This window comes from Apodemus sylvaticus, chromosome 10, assembly GCF_947179515.1.
Source record: "Apodemus sylvaticus chromosome 10, mApoSyl1.1, whole genome shotgun sequence".
NCBI classification, from domain to species: domain Eukaryota; kingdom Metazoa; phylum Chordata; class Mammalia; order Rodentia; family Muridae; genus Apodemus; species Apodemus sylvaticus.
In genome coordinates, this window is record NC_067481.1 from 109,649,869 (window position 1) to 109,670,114 (window position 20,246).

The 20,246-nt window shown below is 45.4% G+C and overlaps 1 pseudogene; it reads right to left on the reverse strand.

The window, feature by feature from the left end:
* Window positions 1-321: 321 nt before the first annotated feature.
* Window positions 322-932, reverse strand: LOC127695423 (protein lin-28 homolog A-like; annotated as a pseudogene).
* Window positions 933-20,246: the final 19,314 nt, after the last annotated feature.

A 20,246-nucleotide genomic window follows, 5' to 3' on the forward strand; every position in this document is an offset into this window, starting at 1 on the left:
AGCCTTCTACAAAAGAAGAACTTCTCTATCCCAGTCACTTGGCCAAGCCTCAGATAAAGCATGCAGGTTCTAGGGTGGCTCCCCCACAAAAGCCTTCACTTGCTTTGAGATAGAGCCTGGTAGGAGTTCCTTTGCCTTACTCTTTCCCTGCCTCCAAGGAAAGACAGGGTGACATTGGGAACCCGGCCTGAGACACGGCCTGAGACACTGCAGTGCAACCTACCCACACAACCCCCCTTAGCCCCACTTTCTCCACTCTGCAGATTGATGCATCCTCCCTGAAACTCCCCATTAGCCAGAGAATAACCCGACTCCTGGGCTTCAATTCTGGGATTCTGAGAGCAGTGCAGGGCTCTGGATCTCTTCCTCTTCCTCCGGGAAGTAGGCAGGCTTTCCCTGAGAACTGGGGTCCTGCTGGGCCTTCAGTGGACAGGAGGCTACCCTATGGTTGATGCTTTGGCAAAAGTGGCACTTCTTGGGCTGGGGTGGCAGCTGCATTCCTTGGCATGGTGGTCTAGCCCACCACAGTTGTAGCTCCTGTCCCATTTGGACCTTGGCTTCTGCAGGCTCCTCCCCTTTGGCCGCTGCTCACTCTCAATACAGAGCAGGCCACCGGGGCCAGTGACAGGCATGGATTCCAGACCCTTGGCAGACTTCTTAAAGGTGAACTTCACCGCCTCGCCCTCAGTGAGGCTTCAGGAACCTTCCATGTGCAGCCTGCTCTGGTGCACAAAGACGTCCACTGGGGCTTGAGGGAGACCCCAGCGCAGGCAGTCATGGATGGGAAGCCGAACCCCATGCTCACCTTGAACCCCATGCAGCAGCTGAGGCCCCTCTGCAGCTCGAGCAGAGTCAGACAGCACCTTCTCTTGTGCCTTCTTTGCGGCCTTGGCGCAGTCACCTGCAAACTGCTGCTTAGACACTGAGCCCATGGTCATCAGCTGAGCCTGTGGCCAGGGCCGCAGGTCGGGCAGGTGCTAGCCCCTGAGAAGTCCTCAGGCAAAGGGGGGGGGGGTTCAGAGTAGAGGCTGCTACATCTTCCCCACACCTACAGCACAATTTTAAAGGAGTTTATAAGTCTTATTTCTTTATGTCAAAAAATTAATTCTGCGTTAAAAATGATTTCACATAGAAAAATTCTAGAATGTCACCATACCAACCTGTCACTAAAAACTTCATGGTGCCCTGTGTTCTCTGGGATCAGTTTTGATAAATTATTAAAGACAATCTTACTTCATCTGCTTCTGTTTGTGTTGGTCGTTGTATTCTTGCAGAACACGGGAAGGACTAATTTACAGGCTGTGTGAGCTTTCCAAACACGCACAAGCACACACAGATACAGCAGAATCTCTTAATTGAACGTTGAAAGTTTACATAGAAATGCTCAGATGTGAGGGGAATCTTTGCCTTAGGACATTAATCTGTTCAATGAGTATCAAAGTGATAAAATGGCTTGTCTTTGGTTCCTGCTCAACTCACAAAGTTTCCTCTTCTTTTTACCTGTTCTCCTCCGTGTCGTCTGTGTTTCCTCAATTACTAAATACTTTCACTAAATATTACTAAAATATTTTGCAGGAGATTTGTGGAATAATAATATATAATATTGAGTGAGTATACATTCCCAGAAAGAAAGACAAATAGGAAATAAAGAAATAAAGAGTCATTAAGAAAGAAAAAAGAAAAAAGAAAGACATGTTCTTCCTCATGTGTATCACAGCCTAATATGCATACATACACAAATACACACACACACACATACACACACACAAATATATGAATAAGGAGAAGAAAAAAGAACAAATATTAGGTAACGTGGAAGGACTGAATATAAGGAATTAATATGAATCATGCAAGTTAATTATTTTTCTAGTGCCAAATCCTTGTCAGTTTTCATTTGTTTTTGTGGACAGATACACAAAAATATAATTTATAATGCAATTGTAAGATCCACCATGAAGTTACATAGTTTCAAATTGGCTTCTCTAATTGGACAAAAGCCTACTAAGATGAAAGATTTAGGTACAGTTAATTTTTGGTACATTAGTTTTATACTTTCAAGTCATTTTAGTTATAAAGAGTTCTGTATATGAATTTATAAGGAAAATTGTCCAATGTACATCTAATGTACACTATCTTACTTTCAAGATGATTTAAAATTATTTTTAAATGGACATGTATTACATTTGTGTGGTAAGAATCACAGAGATAGTTCAAATCGCCTGGGCACGTGGCAAGGAATCAAATGGTGGACCCACATCAAATCAAAATAAAACAAAATGCAGTCCAGCATGTGGGCCCAGGTCCAGCTGACTCTCCTTCTCCTGTCATTTTTCAGATGCCCGCTTAGGTGGGCCATGCCTGCTTACTTGAGGTGATAATGAGGTCACTGGTCCTTAATGCAGTTTTAACCAGTATTCTTGTTCTTCACATCAGTGGGGGGAAAGCTGACCTGTCCATTGACTCAGGAGATCCTCCACGATGATGAAGTCTTGCTACTTAAGCTTAGCTCTTTATATGAGACCCAGAAAACATGATCTAAGTTCAAGAGAAATGTGAGATGTCATGTTTATTGTTTACAACGTTGTATGCTCAGGGCTTAAGCTTCCAGGCTAAGGCAAGAGGTGTTCCTGTGCAGACAGGTGACAGAGTATGGTGGTCTCCAGCCTGTGTGAAGAAGGGAGGCAGAGTCTTGGTCCATTTATATCTGATGTCTGCGCCAGGTTTTCCCTTTCTCTTTGCGTACGCTTGGGTTGGTCATGGAGAGAAGCAGGAGGAAACACTACGCTTCCTTCTTATGGCTCATCTGTTTTCGAAGTCAGGACTAAAGCTTGGTGAGGGCAAGCCTGTAGCTAGAGGGTGAGCCTCACATGTTGAGTAAGCATTGGAAAATCCTCACCCCTGAGACAAAGGCTAGGCAGTGGCAAGCCACACAGAACCTAGGGATGGTCAGTTCAAGAAGTAACTCGTCAGACTAGGTGGTCTGGTACTGTCTGGTCCCGCAGGAAGGGGCTATGGCTGTGTCCTTTGGTAGACCCACCTGCTTCACCAGTTTTAGTAGACAACTCAAGAAAATGAGGTCAGTTTTAAAGGCCAATTTTATGCCAATAAGATTTTGTTTTCTGAGCCAAGGACTAGACAACACAAACATGGATGATGATGAACTCCAGTGACTGTCGTCCAAAGTTCTGAGGTCAGTCAGAAATGTGAAGCCAGGAAAGTAAATTGCAACCGTATTAATTTTGAGGTTCCTTTGACTATGTGGTATTTGGGGGTCCCTTTGACTAGGCGGTGCTTTGAATGGCTTCCTTCTCAGTTAGTGATGCTATTTGGAGAGGTTTAGAAGGTGCAGCCTTGTTTGCAGTCTGTCTCTAGGTGGAGAAAGGAAGATCTAGGCTCTGAGGAGCCTGCAACTGCCAGGCCTGACCAAAGGCCCAAGGGAGTCCTGGGGAAAGGTGGTCGCTCAGCCTCTGCTCTTCTTTTTGTGGCCGGTAGGTGGTGCTAGATGCTAGCCCAGGTCCAGCTGGGGCCTTGGAGGAGCTAACTGCTGTTCTGTCTTACAGGAAGAGGCTCTGCCAGACATGAAGAAGCTCTGACAGTACGGACTCAGTGGCTGATTCAGGACACTGGAGGTGCTATGGGTATGTTGTTATTTCTTGTCTCCAAGCCCTGCGGCTCTTAGAGTCTGGTCTCCCTTTAGGAGTTGGAAACCGCATGCAGAGTGGAACAACTGGGTAGTAGGCATTTGCCTCTTTCCTTTCTAAAACATTAGCCTTTCCGAGGAGGAGTACAGATCCCTTCCCTTGCGAGCTCAGAACGAGCTTTTCTTTACCCATTTTGGGCAGGTAGGAAGGACAGAAATAGAGACAACTGGGTCTGGAGCCGCCCTCAGCAGCAGAGTGAATGGGTCTTACAGGTCATTCTACAACCTGCTTCTGAATCGTGTGCCTAGCACACAGTGTGTGCTTCACTAAGAGAATGAATGATGGAGTGAATGAGTCTATGGATGGAGTTGTTCAGACTTTTCTCCTGGATTTACCCTCTGGATATATTTGGGACTGGAGCCAGCTCCTCTGCATAGAGATTTCAGGAGCGGCCTGATGGGAAGGGTGGACCTTGGAGGCCCATGTAGCTGTGACCTTCACACTTGCCTGTCAAAGGGAGTTCTTTTTCTTCACTGTGTGAGCATCATGAGTATCCATCAAGTATTTGGTACATCTTTCTAAACTCCAAAATCTCCTGTCTACAAATATGCCTCCTCAGACCAACGAATAATGAAGGTCTGGTGTCTGTAGAGTTCGTGGATATTGGCTTTTCTCCCCAGGCATGCAGAGCTTGGGAAAATGGGTGGACATTTGAAGTTGGCCAGTGAGAACATGGAAAGATGGGTCTGTCTGTTAGGCCGTGGGGTGGCGGGTCTCAGTGCACATAGCCAGTGTAGACAGAAGGGAATATTATCTAAGTAGGCACATGAACAAACCTGGAAATGGCTTTGCTGGTTGTTTTTCCTGGGCCAAGACTCAAACTCTGCTGAGTGCTTGGTTTCACTGAGGGGTGGAAGGGGGCAGGTCAGTCAGAACTGTGGCTAAGGGAAATGGGAAAGGGGCAGACAATTTGTACGATCCTTCAACACCCGGAGTCAGAGTGAAGCTGTGAATGGGTGAGGCTTGGGGGAGCTGGGATAAAATTGAAGTTCTGTCAGAACATGGACTGTAGGAGGGAGGGGAGGCTTCACAGCTGCCCCTGCAGAGGCCCTTTCTAGTCTGGTCACTCTTCATGTCCTCTAGAATTTCTTATCAACCTTTAAATCAACCTTTTAAATCAACGAAAATTCTGTTTGTTGATACTGCAGTGGAGCCTAGAATCCTGGGCTATCCACTGCAGGACAGAAGAGGGAGAGAAGAAAGAAGAGGAGAAGGAGGAGGAGGAAGAAGAGGAGCTGCTATATGCTCGGGCTGAGCCTACAGTCCCTATAAACACTCTTGCTCCTGTGGTTTCTAGTTACCTAGGTCATGTTCTCACAAATACCCTTTTCTTCCAGGATAGATAAAGTTGACATTGGGCTTAGTACAATCCCATCCTCAGTGTCAAATGACATTCCCCAAGGCAAGGCAAGGTTCTGCCACACAGGCCTTCACCTGACTGTCAAAAGATCACCCTGCTTGTTTTGCAAGTTCTATCCCTGGGGTCCAAAGAAAGATTCCCAGGGAGGAAGTGGGGGGTGGGGAGGGAAAGACTAGAAAATGCCCTTTCAGGTTTAATTTCCTGGTTGTATGCAAACTCTACGAGATCCACACATGGATATAGCACATGCTGGGTTCTGGGTTTTGTGGAAATGCAGCAAGAGGCAAACAGACACATAACAGCCTCTCAGCCCAGAAAGCTCTAAACTATAGAAGGCTGTGAGGCTGGCAGGAGGATCTGGCACGGAGGGGGTAAGGGGTGGGGAGGAGGGAGTTGAGATACCCTGAGCTCTTTTAGGGGTGGGATTCTGGCAGGCAGGAGCTGTGGGGCCCAAGTGCAAAGATGTATAAAGGTGAAGACACGGGAGACGGGAAAGCCTAGGGCCCACGTGCTGTGCACAAGGGTTAGTCGGTTGGCAGAGAAGGCTGCTAAAGGAAGAAAAGCTGGACCATGCAAGGTGCTGGCATGCTCATGGGGCTTAGGATGAAAGAGGTTTTAAAGCAGGAAAGAAAGAGTCAGAGATCGCAGCAGCCACGGTTTGACAAAATGTCAGTCCCCCAGGACGTCTACCTCTTGCTGTCTTTTCCTCTTTCTCTTTTCACAAGGAGCTGGACCAGCCATCTCTGACCAGAACATCCCTGTCCTTTTCACACCTGGAGGAGGAAGGCGTGGCTCAGCCCAAGGGAGGCTCCAGCCATTGGCTCCCATCCACTCCCAGACTAGGAGCGGCTGAGCCCAAGGCCAGGACCAAGGCTGGAGCTGGGTGCTCTGTTCCTGCTTTGGGGAAAGAGTCTGTTTCTCCATGGCCATAGAGCAAAACGTTCAACCTGGCATCCTGGCCCAGGAGCAGTTTCTCCCAGCTCCTCCTGCATCCCCTCCCCCTCCTCCTCGATTCTCAGCTCCTCCTGCATCCCCTCCCCCCTCCCCCTCGATTCTCAGCTCCTCCTGCATCCCCTCCCCCCTCCCCCTCGATTCTCAGCTCCTCCTGCATCCCCTCCCCCCTCCCCCCTCGATTCTCAGCTCCTCTTGCATCCCCTCCCCCTCCCCCCTCGATTCTCAGCTCCTCCTGCATCCCCTCCCCCTCCCCCCTCGATTCTCAGCTCCTCTTGCATCCCCTCCCCCTCCCCCTCGATTCTCAGCTCCTCCTGCATCCCCTCCCCCTCCCCCTCGATTCTCAGCTCCTCCTGCATCCCCTCCCCCTCCCCCTCGATTCTCAGCTCCTCCTGCATCCCCTCCCCCTCCCCTGTATTGTACCTTTTTCCCTCCAGTGCTTGCCTGTCTCTCCCCCTTGCAACACTCCCCCTTGCCTGTTTCTCCTTCTCATTCTTCCTCTCTCTCTGGATGTGGATGTAGGTGTGTGTGTGTGTGTCTGACATAGCAGTGGGCATGTGAGGTGGCTGGTCACACTATGTCCATAGTCACAAAGTGGAAAGAGGACTCTGCTAGGCTTCTTCCTGTTTTTATTCATATTAATTCAGGGCTCCCAGCCCCTGGCACTGCACTGCAGAAACTCAGGGTAGGTCTTTCCTCCTCCGCTAAATTTCTCTAGAAAAGTTCCCACGGACACGGCCAGAGGGGTGCTGTCTAGGAGGCTCCAAATCCAGACAAGCTGATGATGAAGATTGTCACACCTCCAATCCCAGGTATTGTCTTCACCCTGCACATCTCTTGCAGAGCCTGCATCTGTCTGCTTCTTTCTCCCTGACCTGCACCAAGAAATGCGCACCCAGCCCCTGCGGGTGCCCTGCCCTTGTATCCAGCCTCCTCCACACCTGCTTTCCCATGCTCCCCTGCCCTGCTCCACACTTGCAGACTGCCCCATGGCTGGAGGCCCCCACACTCTGTGCACATGCCCCAGGGGGTCCACAGGTGCTGACCTCACCCCATCCTGCCCCTACATTCTCCATCTCTCTGTCACTGCCCACAGCCTGTCCCAGGCTTCAAACACACACTTGCTCACCTCGAGTAAGATCAAAAGTAAGCTCTCTGGAGCCTGTTCAAAGGCCGATGTGCCTCCTCTCCTCATTATTGGTTTGTTTATTACAGGTGCTTGGGGTGGATATTAGATGTGGCTGCTGTGCCAGGGCTGCATTAACAATCCTTGCCCTTTGCCTGGAGCAGGCTGGCCTGACGAAATCTTGGAAAGGCTTACTTGGGTGCTAAGGGGAGATCCATCCATGGGAAAGCTTTGGGCTGGCTAGCTTGTGCACTTGGCTTAAGCCTACACTAGCCTGGCTCTGTCTAGAGACCACAGCCAGGTCTCCCCCTGCCTTTTCTTCCCTCTAGTGATAGACTTACTGTGGGGATACAAAGAAACAGCTCCCCTGAAAGGCGAGGCAGCATCTCTTTTCCTTCCTACCCCACTGGGGGCAGCTGAATGTATGGAGTGGTTCTACAGTCCAGAATGACTTAGGTTGAAGGCTCCCCTGATAGTACTCTAGCTGTGTGACTCCAGACAAGTGACCCAGCCTCTCTGAATCTGCTTTATCATTCATAAAGCAAAGCAGTTAGATTCAAGGACATCGTACTCATAAGGAGTATAGGAAGTGCTCTGCACAGAAGTCGGTCGCTGCTTTGTGGTCACAGTTGGCACCTTATTCATTGTCACTGTTGTCCTGCCTGCCTTCATCTCAGGATCATAGGGATGATTTGCTACGTGGCACAGCCTCTGGATGACCCCACTATATAAAACACAGCAGAGCTGTGGAGAAACTATGATGTTTTCAGGAGAGTCATTAGGTCCCTGCGGGCAGGGCTGTTGGGAAGTGGACCTCTCTGTTCTTCCAGCAGAGGCTGTGCAGGGAGGAGGTGGCTTCTGTCAAAGAGAGGCAGGGGCAGTGTCTGGGGGAAATACCTCTGGCCTGTATCTCTTGAGTCCTGAGAGGGATTTCTGTACTTGAAACCTGGGAGGAGGTATCATGAAGTGCCCCCCCCCCCCAGCTTTGGGGTGTCCCTTGGCTTTTATTGGTTGGATGAATCCATGGAGCCTGCAGTGTGTGTTTCCAGGCTGGGTATCTGTGATCTCCTTCTCAAACTGCACATTCATCAGCAACTTTGGGAAGGGATCAGGCTGCAGCCAGAGCTCCTCAGGGCTGGTCCACACCTTCTTCAACCTTCCCTCCCTTCCCAACCTCCATCCGGGAGGGAAGGAACTCCCTGGGCTGGGTTTTTTGAGGTGAGCTTGCGGGGTGGGGGGGTGGGGGGTAGGGGTTGGGAGGTGGGGGGTGGGGGGGTAATGGGTTCCACCATCAATGGGTTCCAGCTGCTGAAACTTCTGGACTGGGGCAGTAAAGCCCTTAGAAACTTTCAAAAGGAGAAGGCAACAGTCAACATGGTATGCTTACCGGAGGGCAGACATTGTTCAAAGCACCTTACTACACCTGGTGAGTTAAAGACAGAGACTTAGAATTTGAGGCATAGAGCCTATGTCACAGAGACTTATAGGAAGTTAGTTCAACTCTCAGTGTCACAATGCTATATTTAGTCTCTTTATAGCTTTCTCCTTCTTGGGTCCCACAGGCATTGTTCCTTCTTGTCTCTTCATGGTCAGCGGGTAGGGGAGGGTTGGAGGGTTGGTGTACACTCTCAAGCTCCCTCAGTTAGGAAACTCCATCTGGCAGCCGAGAAGATGGGGACAGATTATCCTGATTGTCTGGATGCTGAGATGAGTCCTATGTCCAGGACACAGAGACCACATACTGGGAATTCAGGATGATATGACAAGTCCTTTTCCTTATCAGCCAGGACATTCTTAGCAAGAAGTCAATATGCCTCAAATGCCCTGAGCTTCTGTTGACTGATAGGAGGCGTCTACTCCAGGGAATCTGTCCTAGTCCTTTACCCAATTCTGGCTTACTTTGGCTGCTTTTCTGTGGGCTGTAGAATCTGCACTAATCTGCTTTGTGTGTGTATTGTGTGTGTGTGTGTGTTCATGTTTATGCACATGTATGTGGGTGTGTATGGACTCCAGAAGTTGATGCCTGGTGTTTTCCTTGCCTGATTTTTTTTGAGACAGGGTCTCTCTCTGAATCTTGCTAGCTAGCTAGCACCAGAGGTCTTCTTGTCTTTACTCCCAGGAGTGCACACTGCTAAATAAATCCATTTTTTAAAAACATGTGTGCTGAGTCTTTATGTATGTGTGATCAATACTTTATTAATGACAGCCATCTTGCAAGCCCCAAAATTCTGTTTTTGTGGGCACCCGAGACACTCAGTTCTGTTTATTCTAACTGGATGCTACTTGGAACCTACATGGAATCCCTGCTCTTTTCTAAAGTGTCCCTTCACTAGAAGCTCATAGAGAACCAGAGATTCTCCTGCTGTAGGGGCTCTGAAGCTGTCCCTACCCCATGCCTGTCAATCACCTGGGAAAACTTCTTAAAATGTTTGGAAGTCTCTCATGGGGCCCAAGGAGTTGTCTTATCTATCACAAGCTGTCAGGGACTGTGGGTGCCAGTTACAGGAGAGCAAAGATCTGGTTCCATGTGGTCATTTCATGGATTTCAAAGCTGAGGCCCAGAATGCAAACCCCATTTGTCCATGGCCATAAGTAGAACTCTGCTCTTTCCACTTGCATAAAAACAGGAGCCTTCTCCATTTTTGTTTCACTTCCTCAGTGGGCTCAGAGCTCCTGTGAGACCCTAGCACCTTAACTTCCTCCCACCCATGGTCTGGAATGAAAGAGCTCTTGTCCAGTCAGAGCCCCTTACTTCACAGCCTGAATGTTCACACTCTGGAGAGGTTTCCAAAGTTTTGCTTTTAAACCTGACTTATGGATAGCATGCTTTCTTTGCAGTAAGTATTAAAAAAATCATCCTTGTCTTCTAAAAATGGGCGTGGCACACCTTAAGATACAACTATGGTTTTGTCCTTCTTGGAGCTCAGCTAAATCCACTCAGCAGTCAGCTGCTCTGTCTCCCTGGGGAGTCTGGGGAATGCTTTCTATTTCTCCTCTGCTGTCTCCCAAGAGAGGCCAAGTTCCAGTGCCTTGGCTGCACCTTAGTCTCCCTGCCTCTCAGAGAACCCCAAAGTCACTCAGAATGACGCTTGAAGTGTCAGGGAGATTCCCAGTAGACAAGGACACCAGGGACTGGCCTGTGGCCAGAAGGATCTGGTTTGAAAGTCTAAGGCTGTCTCCACTCTGTCTCCTCCTGCTGGCGGGAGGGCAAAATGCCATTCTGGGGACAAAGCCATCTTGGAGACAGGGTGTAAAAGTCTCACTGGGGCAAAAGGAAGGCAGAGTGTAATGGAAGTTGGGGAAGTCACCTCAAGACTCCCAGGGACTGAACCATCAACCAAGGATCACACATAGTTCCAGCCAAAAATGTGGCAGAGGAATGTCCTTGGGAGACAGGACAGTGGGAGAAGTGGTCTTTGGTCAGTTAAATTCTCAATAAAGGCTCCAACAAAAGGGGGGAGTTGGGGGAGGGGGAGGTGGGAGGGTGTTGGGTAAAGGGGCATATACATGGAGGCAGGGGGTGGTAGGAGGGGTAGGGAATCTTGGGGAGGGCTTTTGGGAGGGGGAAATTGGGAAAGGTTTTACCATTGGCAATGTAAATGAAGAAGATACTCAATAAAAAAAAGATTAAAAGAAAGAGAGAGAGAGAGATTAAGGGTAAAAAAAGAACCCTTAATCTAAGGTTGTAAACACAGATATTCAGAAGGTAGTTTGGCATGATGCCCATGAGCTAACTATTGGTAGTAATATCCCTTATAGGACTTATTCAAACTGGAACTGACCTGGGCACTCCTTCCATACTGGCTAGCTTTCAAGTGCTGGGGGTGCTATGTAGGCTGCTGGGGAAGAAAGGGCATCAGTGGACTTTTCTAGCCATCAGTGTTAGACTATATTAGAACCTTTCAGGAAATATTTGCCCAGATACACAATAGTGGTGCAATGGTTGTGGAGATAACCATTGACTCTTAGATTGAATTTGAAGCCTGCTTCCCAGACACAGTCCTTTGCTTGATGCCATGACCCTAGCCAAAAACTCATGCCTAGAATTTTTCTGTAGTTATTATTAAATATACATACATGCATATTATTAAATATACATACATATAACTATATGAATAAACCTGCTGAGTCCACTTAGTGTGGCTTATATGTACATTTTCTTAGGGTTGGTTACTTGGTGTTGAATAACCAATTAGGGGACTCATCACTGGGAAAGATTACTTATCCCTATGTCAGCAATCATTAAGGTATTAAGGTTTTCTAAGCAGTCAATGCCTGACAAAAATCAGTAGGAACCAAGCAATTATCATGATAAAAACATAAAATCTTGGAAATGTTACACACATGGTAATATTTAAAAGCATAGCCTCTTTTTCTATTACATACAGAGTTAGCTTACATAGACCTTGAATATCGTGGTTTGTTGGGGTTATAGCTCCTCTTCTTCCCATTATTAAAATGAAAATTAGTAAAAAAGAATTTTGTATGTGGATATAGATGTCCATCTTTTTATATATAAACTTGCATATTCCTGAAAAACAAAACCATAGCAATAAAATAATTTTAATATATATTATTTAGAAATATTAACATAAAGTATTTCTGAGCCCTCAATAATTTTCATTACCCTTGACTATTAGGAAAGTAAAATACAATTTAATTTCTTTCTAGAATTTGCTTTGGGATAAAATCTTTATCAAAATTTATGTTGCCAAAACAAAATGTTTATAACAATACAACTTTCTTTCTTCAATGAATGTTGCTTTGTTTTGTTTTTAAAAAATGATTTTCAAGGTCCCTGAGAGAGCTCAGCCTGGAAAAACATTTGCATGCAAGTCTGACAATGTGAGTTCAATCCCTAGAACCTACAGTGAAGCAGGAGAAAGCCAACTCCTGAAAGTTGTCCCCCAACTTTCCAGTGTGGACAATGGCATGTATACCACACACACACACACACACAAACACACGCGCGCGCGCGCAGTAAACAAACAAGCAAGCAAACAAACAAGTAAAATGGATTGAAAAGGACATAATTTAAAAATGCAAATCTGGTCCATTGCCTTAACCACTCGATCCCCTCATCCCATCCCACATCTCGGACTCTGCTGCCTGCCTTCCATCCCCTTAGCCCAGCTGGACTGTTTGGTTGGGCCTTAGTGGGAGAGAATGCACTTAGGCCTGCTGAGACTCGATAACCCAGAGCAGGGTGCTACCCAAGGGGAGTTTCTCCTTCTCTGTAGAAGAGGGAGGGGTGTGGCGGTGGGAGCTGGTGAGAGTGGGCCTGGGAGAGGTGCTGCAATTGGGATGTAAAGTGAATAAATAAATTAATGAAAAAATGAAAAAAAAATTGAGCCAATATTAAGTCCAGTGGCCACAACACAACATCAATAACAATAACAAACTCCACACGATTCAGGGCGGGCTGGGGGAGGCTTATGTAAACTGCCAGTGCTAGCTCCAACACCTAGCTTTCCTTTGCTAGGCTGTCCCTGTTCAACACCATCCTCAGGACTGAGACCCCTCTCTTGCCCCCTATCGGAAAGGAACAACAAATGTTTCAAAATTAAAGGGTGACAACAGGGTCACATTGCTCCAACTCTGTATTCAGGGAAACTTTAAGGCCAACTTAGCAAAGTCTCCCTTGCACAGGTTTGTATTCAGTGTCCCAAATGACTGAAAGCAAGATGTTCCTTTTCTTGATCTGAAGAAAAAAAAGACTCGAAGACTAAAAAAAAAAAAAAAAAAAAAAAGGAGAGACTTTGGGGCAAATGCAAAACTATAGCCCTTGGCTGTGGAGCGACGGAGATGACATCATCGCTTCTGCAGGAGCACTGGGGGTGGGGCAGCGGAGTGGGAGCCCGCTGTGTTCTTGCTGCCGCCAAGGCTGCTGGGCTCACCTCAGGGGACTCATCTGGATAAATGGGGTTCCATGATGGCCATGGGGTGCTCTTTTAAACCCTTCTGCTTATAGTAATTCTTTGGCTAAAATTAGCAAACTAATATAGCCCATTGAAGTGTCAGCTATTAACTCCTTAAGTGTTTCTTAACTAGGATCTCTGGAAGTGGATGATTCCAAACATGAAAATACATGAGTGTATGTGAGGTATCTATCTAGTGGTAGAGGAAAATGACTTGGCTTAGAGGATATGGTCAGCACGCCTTTCTGACAGTTTCAGGAGAGATGTGATGCCTCCTATACATACAAAAAAAAAAAAAGGCGAGGGACTTAAAAAAAAAGTTATGATCACTGTTGAGGTTTTAAAAGATCATCTTTACCCTTTTCTTCTTGCTTTATGTTTTAAGTTTTAGGAATTCTCCACATTCAATTTGAAACATGTGCGAAAATTCACAAGCTGTAAAGGGTTTTGTTAAGAGGCATACACAATTCTCATATGCAAATGTGACTGCATATGAGAAAAATGCAGAAAGAGGTCAATAAAAAAATTGTCCTGAGCTACCTAATGACCCTCTAAGTGACAAAACACTACACTAGAAGCTGAGTAAACTCAATCTGAAATTCATATTTTAATAGAGGCATCTGAACATGTTGACTCTATCAACCAACAGGGAAATAAAACATGCACTGTGAGCTGAAGTTACCTTGGCCAATAACCATTCTGCTAAAATTCAAGAACATTTAGAAAACAGCTGTATTAGTATAGGATGGTATATTCATTCACAATGTAAGTGAGTCTGTCTTCAGGCAAGAACAATAATACTATTATCTTTGTGCTCTGAGGCAATACTACAAGGGGAAAGAGAAGAAGGTAGAGAGAAGAGAAAAGATCATGGGGTAGGAATCTTGAAAACATGGCCATGAGGGCTGGCCAGGTGGAGTAAGAGCAGCCTAGATGAATATGACAAATCATATTGTGGGATTATTGGCAGAGAGGTCAACATAACAGCAGAGAGGGTAGATATCTGCCCAGCTCTAGTGCTCACTAAGCCTTTTTATTAATATGAAATTTTTAGGTCTCTCATCTAGGAATTGAATGATCAAAGAAGCTGTAGAAACCTTCAGCTGAGGAGCCCCGGGGACTACAGTCAGGGAGAACCACTTGAGTAGTGGCTCTGAGGCTCCTGACACCTCATAAACTGCCACATAGCAGTCTGTGGATTAGAGGGGAAAATCAGTGCTGCTGGTCAACCTAATACACATCCTCACCCATGGGATTTGCTGTTCCCAAAGTTCTGTTGGCCGCCACCATGGCCCCACATACCCAAACCCACTGGCAGGTTCCTTGAGTCAGCCCTCACTTACCATCCTACTCACAATCCACAGTTCTGTGTTAGGAGGTTTGGCAGCAGCTCTGGCCACAACCACTACACAGGGAGTTAGCATGCAGGCGAGGACTCCTGTGAAGCTCATAGCAGGTGGTGGCATCCTGAAGCACCAGATGTGGGCATGCTCCCCATCCTGAAAGGCTCCAGGACAAGTGGGAGTGCTACTCTTTGTAAGTCTGTGGGAGGAGAGCAAAACTTTACTGGGGTGAGCAATGGGGGTGAGCAATGGGGAAATCATGTGGCCTCACACCTGTACCTGAACCCCAAGCCACCCCAGCTGCTGTGGTCACTCGCTCCCATGCTGCTACAGAGCTCCCAGCAGTCAAGTGGATTCTCCCTAAGTTTTATTTTGTGCTTTGACCCCAAACTCTGGTAAAAGTAAGGCAAATTGCATTATGTTTTAGGTCCATTTTATACTTAAACACTCTCAGTAGATTTTCTAGGATGCTTTTGCAGTGCTTAAGCAGGCCTTGAGAGACTACCAGAAGAATGTATCATTGTATTCTTTTCCCAGTCCACAGGAGTAGCCTTCCTGCCAAGAATAAACAAGTCCTAACTCTGCAGACTCCTACACAACTAGGTAGGAAACTATAACTGAACTGTGCTTTCAGCTTCACTAAAATTATGTCAAAGAACAGGAACAAGTGTAGAGCGAGGGGGGGGGGGGAAAGACACCTGTTCTCTCAGAAGCCAGGATCCCCAGCAAGCTTCCTCAGGCACAGCTAGGGAAGATGGAGCAGGCTGCAGTCTATGGGCACCAGCGTTCCATTCCTGTGCACAGCCAGTCAACAGTTCCTCACACATAAACACAAACAACCCCCGACCCAGAGAAAAAAGAAAAAAATATCATCTTAACAAGGAATGAACACTAATCTCAAAACTGGCTGCCCCAGGGGATTTAGAGATCTGGTGGGATGGAGCAGGGGTGTGGTGAGGGTGTTAGGCACATCCTTGTGGAGACCGGGTTGGGGGGAGGAGGTATGTGAAGTGGAACAGTCAGAGTGCAGATGATGAGAATAAAATCTGGAGTGCAAAAATAGATAGATATTCTATTTTCTTAGGAGCCACCAGGCTGATTTCCAGAGTGGTTGTAGCAGCTTGCAACCCCACCAGCAGTGGAGGAGTGTTCCTCTTTCTCCACATCCTTGCCAACACCTGTTGTCTCCTGAGTTTTTAATCTTAGCCATTCTGACTGGTGTGAGGTGAAATCTCAGGGTTGTTTTGATTTACATTTCCATAATGACTAATGCTGTTGAACATTTCTTAAGGTGCTTCTCAGCCATTCAAAGTTCTTCAGGTAAAAATTCTTTGTTAAGCTCTGTACCCCATTTTAATAGGGTTATTTGGCTCTCTGGAGTCTAGCTTCTTGAGTTCTTTGTATATATTGGATATTAGCCCTCTGGGCTCAAAGCCAGGGCTTGAGCAGAGAAACAGGAACAAAGAAATGCATTACATTGCCACCAGAGAATCTTTAGAGTGAGGACCCAGCTGTAGTTTTCCTCCTCCCAAGTGCAAAATGTGTAAAGTGTAAACAGAAAATAAACCTGCAGTTTTAATTGAATCATCCTCCTGCCCCCCAGTGTCCAGGGATAGACAAGTGTAGAGACAATCCTGGCTTTTCTATTGCCTACCTGCTTGTTCAACATAAGGAATGGGGTGAATCAAGAAGGGACCAGCTTCCTTTCCTTATAGCTCTAGGGTAGTACTTGGAGTCATTCATTCCCACAGCTGTCAGTGTCCCCAAAACTAATTCACTAATTGGTCAGAGATGTTGATCACTCCTCAGCCTGACTTAATACTAAGAAAACACCATCTATCTGTTGATTATGTGGCAATATATACTATTTATATAAATATTTCTCTATGTAAAAAAAAGTCAGGCATTGTTCTAATCAGCCTTTATATGTGACATTGTTGTTTTTCTTCATAGCTTTTAGTATTTTGATTCCTCTGCACATGTTATATTTGAGTATTATGTGTCTACTTGATGTTCTGTATGCTTTTAATACTTTCACAGGTATCTCTTATTTTGGGGAATCTGTTTTCTGACAAATCATATACAAACAGTTAATTCATTGTATTCAATAGAGTCAGTAAACACTAAGACTAATCTAAGGTCCCTAGGTTTTAGTCTTGAGTGTCCCTCCTCTCAGGTCTCTGATACATTCTAGAGGTTCCCCTCAACTTCCAACTTCCCAAGGTTGCCTGTTTGCATTCTTTTTGCTGGCAATCAGCATCTCATTTCCTCTTTCCTGGTTCCCCTCCCTGAAAGTCACACAAGCCCTCTTCCCTCCCCCTGTTCACCAATCAAACCCCTCTTGCTTCCCTGTCCTGGTATCCCCTACACTGCTGCATCGAGCTTTGCCAGGATCAGGGCCCACTCATTCTTTCTTCTTGGACATCATTTGATATGTGAATTGTGTCTTGGGTATTCCAAGCTTCTGGGCTATATCCACTTATCAGTGAGTGCATACCATGTGGGTTCTTTGGTGACTGGGTTACCTCACTTAGGGTGATATTTTCCAGTTACACCTTTTTGCCTAAGAATTTCATGAATTCATTGTTTTAATAGCTGAGTTGTATTCCATAGTGTAATTAGACCACATTTTCTGTATCCATTGTTCCATTGAGGGACATCTGTGTTCTTTCGAGATTCTGTCTATTACAAATGAGGCTGCTACGAACATAGTGGAACATGTGTCCTTATTACATGCTGGGGAATCCTCAGGGTATATGCCAAGTAGTGGTAGCCTTTTTAACAAATGGTGCTGGTTCAACTGGAGGTCAGCATGCAGAAGAATGCAAATTGATCCACTCTTATCCCCTTGTACTAAGCTTAAGTCAAGTGAATCAAGAACCCCCACATAAAACCAGACAGACTGAAACTAATAGAAAAGAAACTGGGGAAGAGCCTTGAGCACATGGGCACAGGGGAAAATTTCCTGAACAGAACACTTATAGCTTATTCTGTAAGATGAGGAATTGACAAATGGGAATTCATAAATGTACAGTTTCTGTAAGGCAAAGGACACAATTGCACAAAATGGCAACCAACAAATTGGGGAAACATCTTTAACAACCTTACATGCAACAGAGGACTAATATCCAATATATACAAAGAAATCAAGAAGTTAGACTCCAGAGAGCCAAATATCACAATTAAAAAGTAGGATACAAAGTTAAACAAAGAATTCTTACCTGAGGAATATCGAAAGGCTGAGAAGGACCTAAAGAAATGTTCAACATCCTTAGTCATCAGGGAAATTCAAATCAAAACAACCCTGAGATTTCCCTTCACCCCAGTCAGAATGGCTAAGATCAAAAACTCAGGAGACAGCAGGTGCTGGGGAGGATGTGGAGAAAGAGGAACACTCCTCCACTGCTGGTGGGATTGTAAGCTGCTACAATCACTCTGGAAATCAGTCTGGTGGTTCCTCAGAAAACAGGGCATAATTCCTCCTCTCCTTGAACAGGTATTATTACTGATGTCTATCTATCTATCTATCTATCTATCTACCTACCTATCTATTTACCTATATATATATCATCTATCATGTCACACATATTTTTATGAAAATATGTTATTTAATAAAAATTCCTATGTTTCAATGATGGTTAAAAGATTACAATTTTAAAGCCTATATATAGGTAAATAGAGATAGATAGATATATCAATTATAAAGTCACAAATATTTTTTATAAAATATGTTATTTAATAAAAATTCCTATGTTTCAATTGATGGTTAAAAGAATACAATTTTAAAGCCAAATGACTTAAGGACATGAAATGCACTTGTCACTTTGTCAGTTATAGATGAGCCTTTGAATCTTGACATCACAATAGCCTGTCACCCTGGCTACTAAAGAATCCTCAGACTTCAGTGGTTGGCTTACCAACTGCAGTCTTCAGTTTGGTGTTTAGTGCCAAGAAGGAAAGTGATCATTTCACATCCATTGATTGGATTCTACATTTGTGGGTTGACAGAAAGACACAAAAGAAAACCTCCAAATAAGAGTGCTTCCTGTATCATCTGTGTATGTGCTGAGATCTGAGCTGAGGCCAAACACAGCAGTCTTCTCTTTTATGGTTTCAGCTATCAAACTGTGCACACATGTGCGCGAAACGCAGAGTGCGCATGCGCGAAACGCAGAGTGCGCATGCGCGAAACGCAGAGTGCGCATGCGCGAAACGCAGAGTGCGCATGCGCGAAACGCAGAGTGCGCATGCGCGAAACGCAGAGTGCGCATGCGCGAAACGCAGAGTGCGCATGCTGGGCACTAGTAAATCAGAATGATTTCAAGAAAGAAACAAAGGCATCCCAAACAGCTTCCCACCTGAAGGTAACCCTTTGTCACACAGCTTCATTTGGACTACAGATAGCAGGGGAACAATGACTTCTAAATTCGTTTCTTTTTTTGTTTGTTTGTTTTCATATAATTTTTATTGGATATCTTATTTATTTACATTTCAATCTTCCCAATTCCCTCCCCCCAGCGAGAAAATCCAGAAAATCTCACCCGCTCCTGATTGAGTGTATGCCACACACACACACACACACACACACACTTCTGCCTCCCTGCCCTCAAATTCCCCTACACTGAGGCATCGAGTCTTCATAGAACCAAGGCCTCTTCTTTCATTGATGCCTCACAAAGGCCATCCTCTGCTACATATGTGACTGGAGCCTTGGGTCCCTCCGTGTGTACTCCTTGGTTGGTGGTTTAGACCCTGGGAGCTCTGGTTGGTTGATATTGTTGTTCTTTCTATGGAGTTGCAAACCTCTTCAACTGCTTCATTCCTTTCTCTAGCTCCTCCATTGGGGACCCCGTGCTCAGTCCAATGGTTGCCTGCAAGCATCCGCCTCTATTTCTCAGGCTCTGACAGAGACTCTCAGGAGAAAACTATATCAGGCTCCTGTCAGCATATACTTCTTGGCATCCACAATAGTGACTGTATATGGGATGAATCCCCAGGTGGGGCAGTTTCTGGATGACCTTTCCTTCAGTCTTTGCTCCATACCTTTTCTCAGTATTTTCTGAGTATTTTGTTCCCCCTTCTAAAAAGGATCAAAGAACCCACACTTTGGTCTTCCTTCTGTATCCATTCTCCTGTTGAAGGACATCTGGGTTCTTTCCAGCTTCTGGCTATAATAAATAAGACTGCTATGAACATAGTGGAGCATATGTCCTTGTCATATTCATTTCTTTTTTAAGGCATAATTTTTAAAAGTGTTCTTAAAAACATTGCATGGCAGTTGATTTTTGCCTTCAGATGGGAATTCTGTATGTTAAGTAGAATCTTTACACTGTCATATTAAAAGGAGAATAATGTTAGACAGCTTAGTGGCAGAGGCTGATCATGCATGTTCGAGGTACAATCCATATCCACCCACACTGGCAAACATTTTTAATAATAATTGAAAATATGTACAAAACAATTTGCTTAGGAAAATATACCATGAAGGAGCTTATATACCAGAAAAACATTTACATCTTTTTATGAGTTGTGACTAAGAGTAATTGATGAATCCATAGTATAAGGGATAAAGAAGTGTTATGAGAGGGAACAGAGGCTGCATTTCTTTGGGCATATAGAGAGGGTATGTATGTATGTTTGTATGTTTGTATGTATGTATTCTGAGCAAGCACTTTCTTCTGAGATATATCCCCAGCCAGGAGAGAGGCTCTTCTTGAAGGTTTTAATTCGTGGTTTCTTAGAGGTAGCACTTGCTTTCCTTAAAAGCATTTAGAATGTCATGTTGAAGAGATCATGGAGGAAGATGGAGGACTTTCTTTTACATTGTCTCAGCCAGCATCAAGTGTT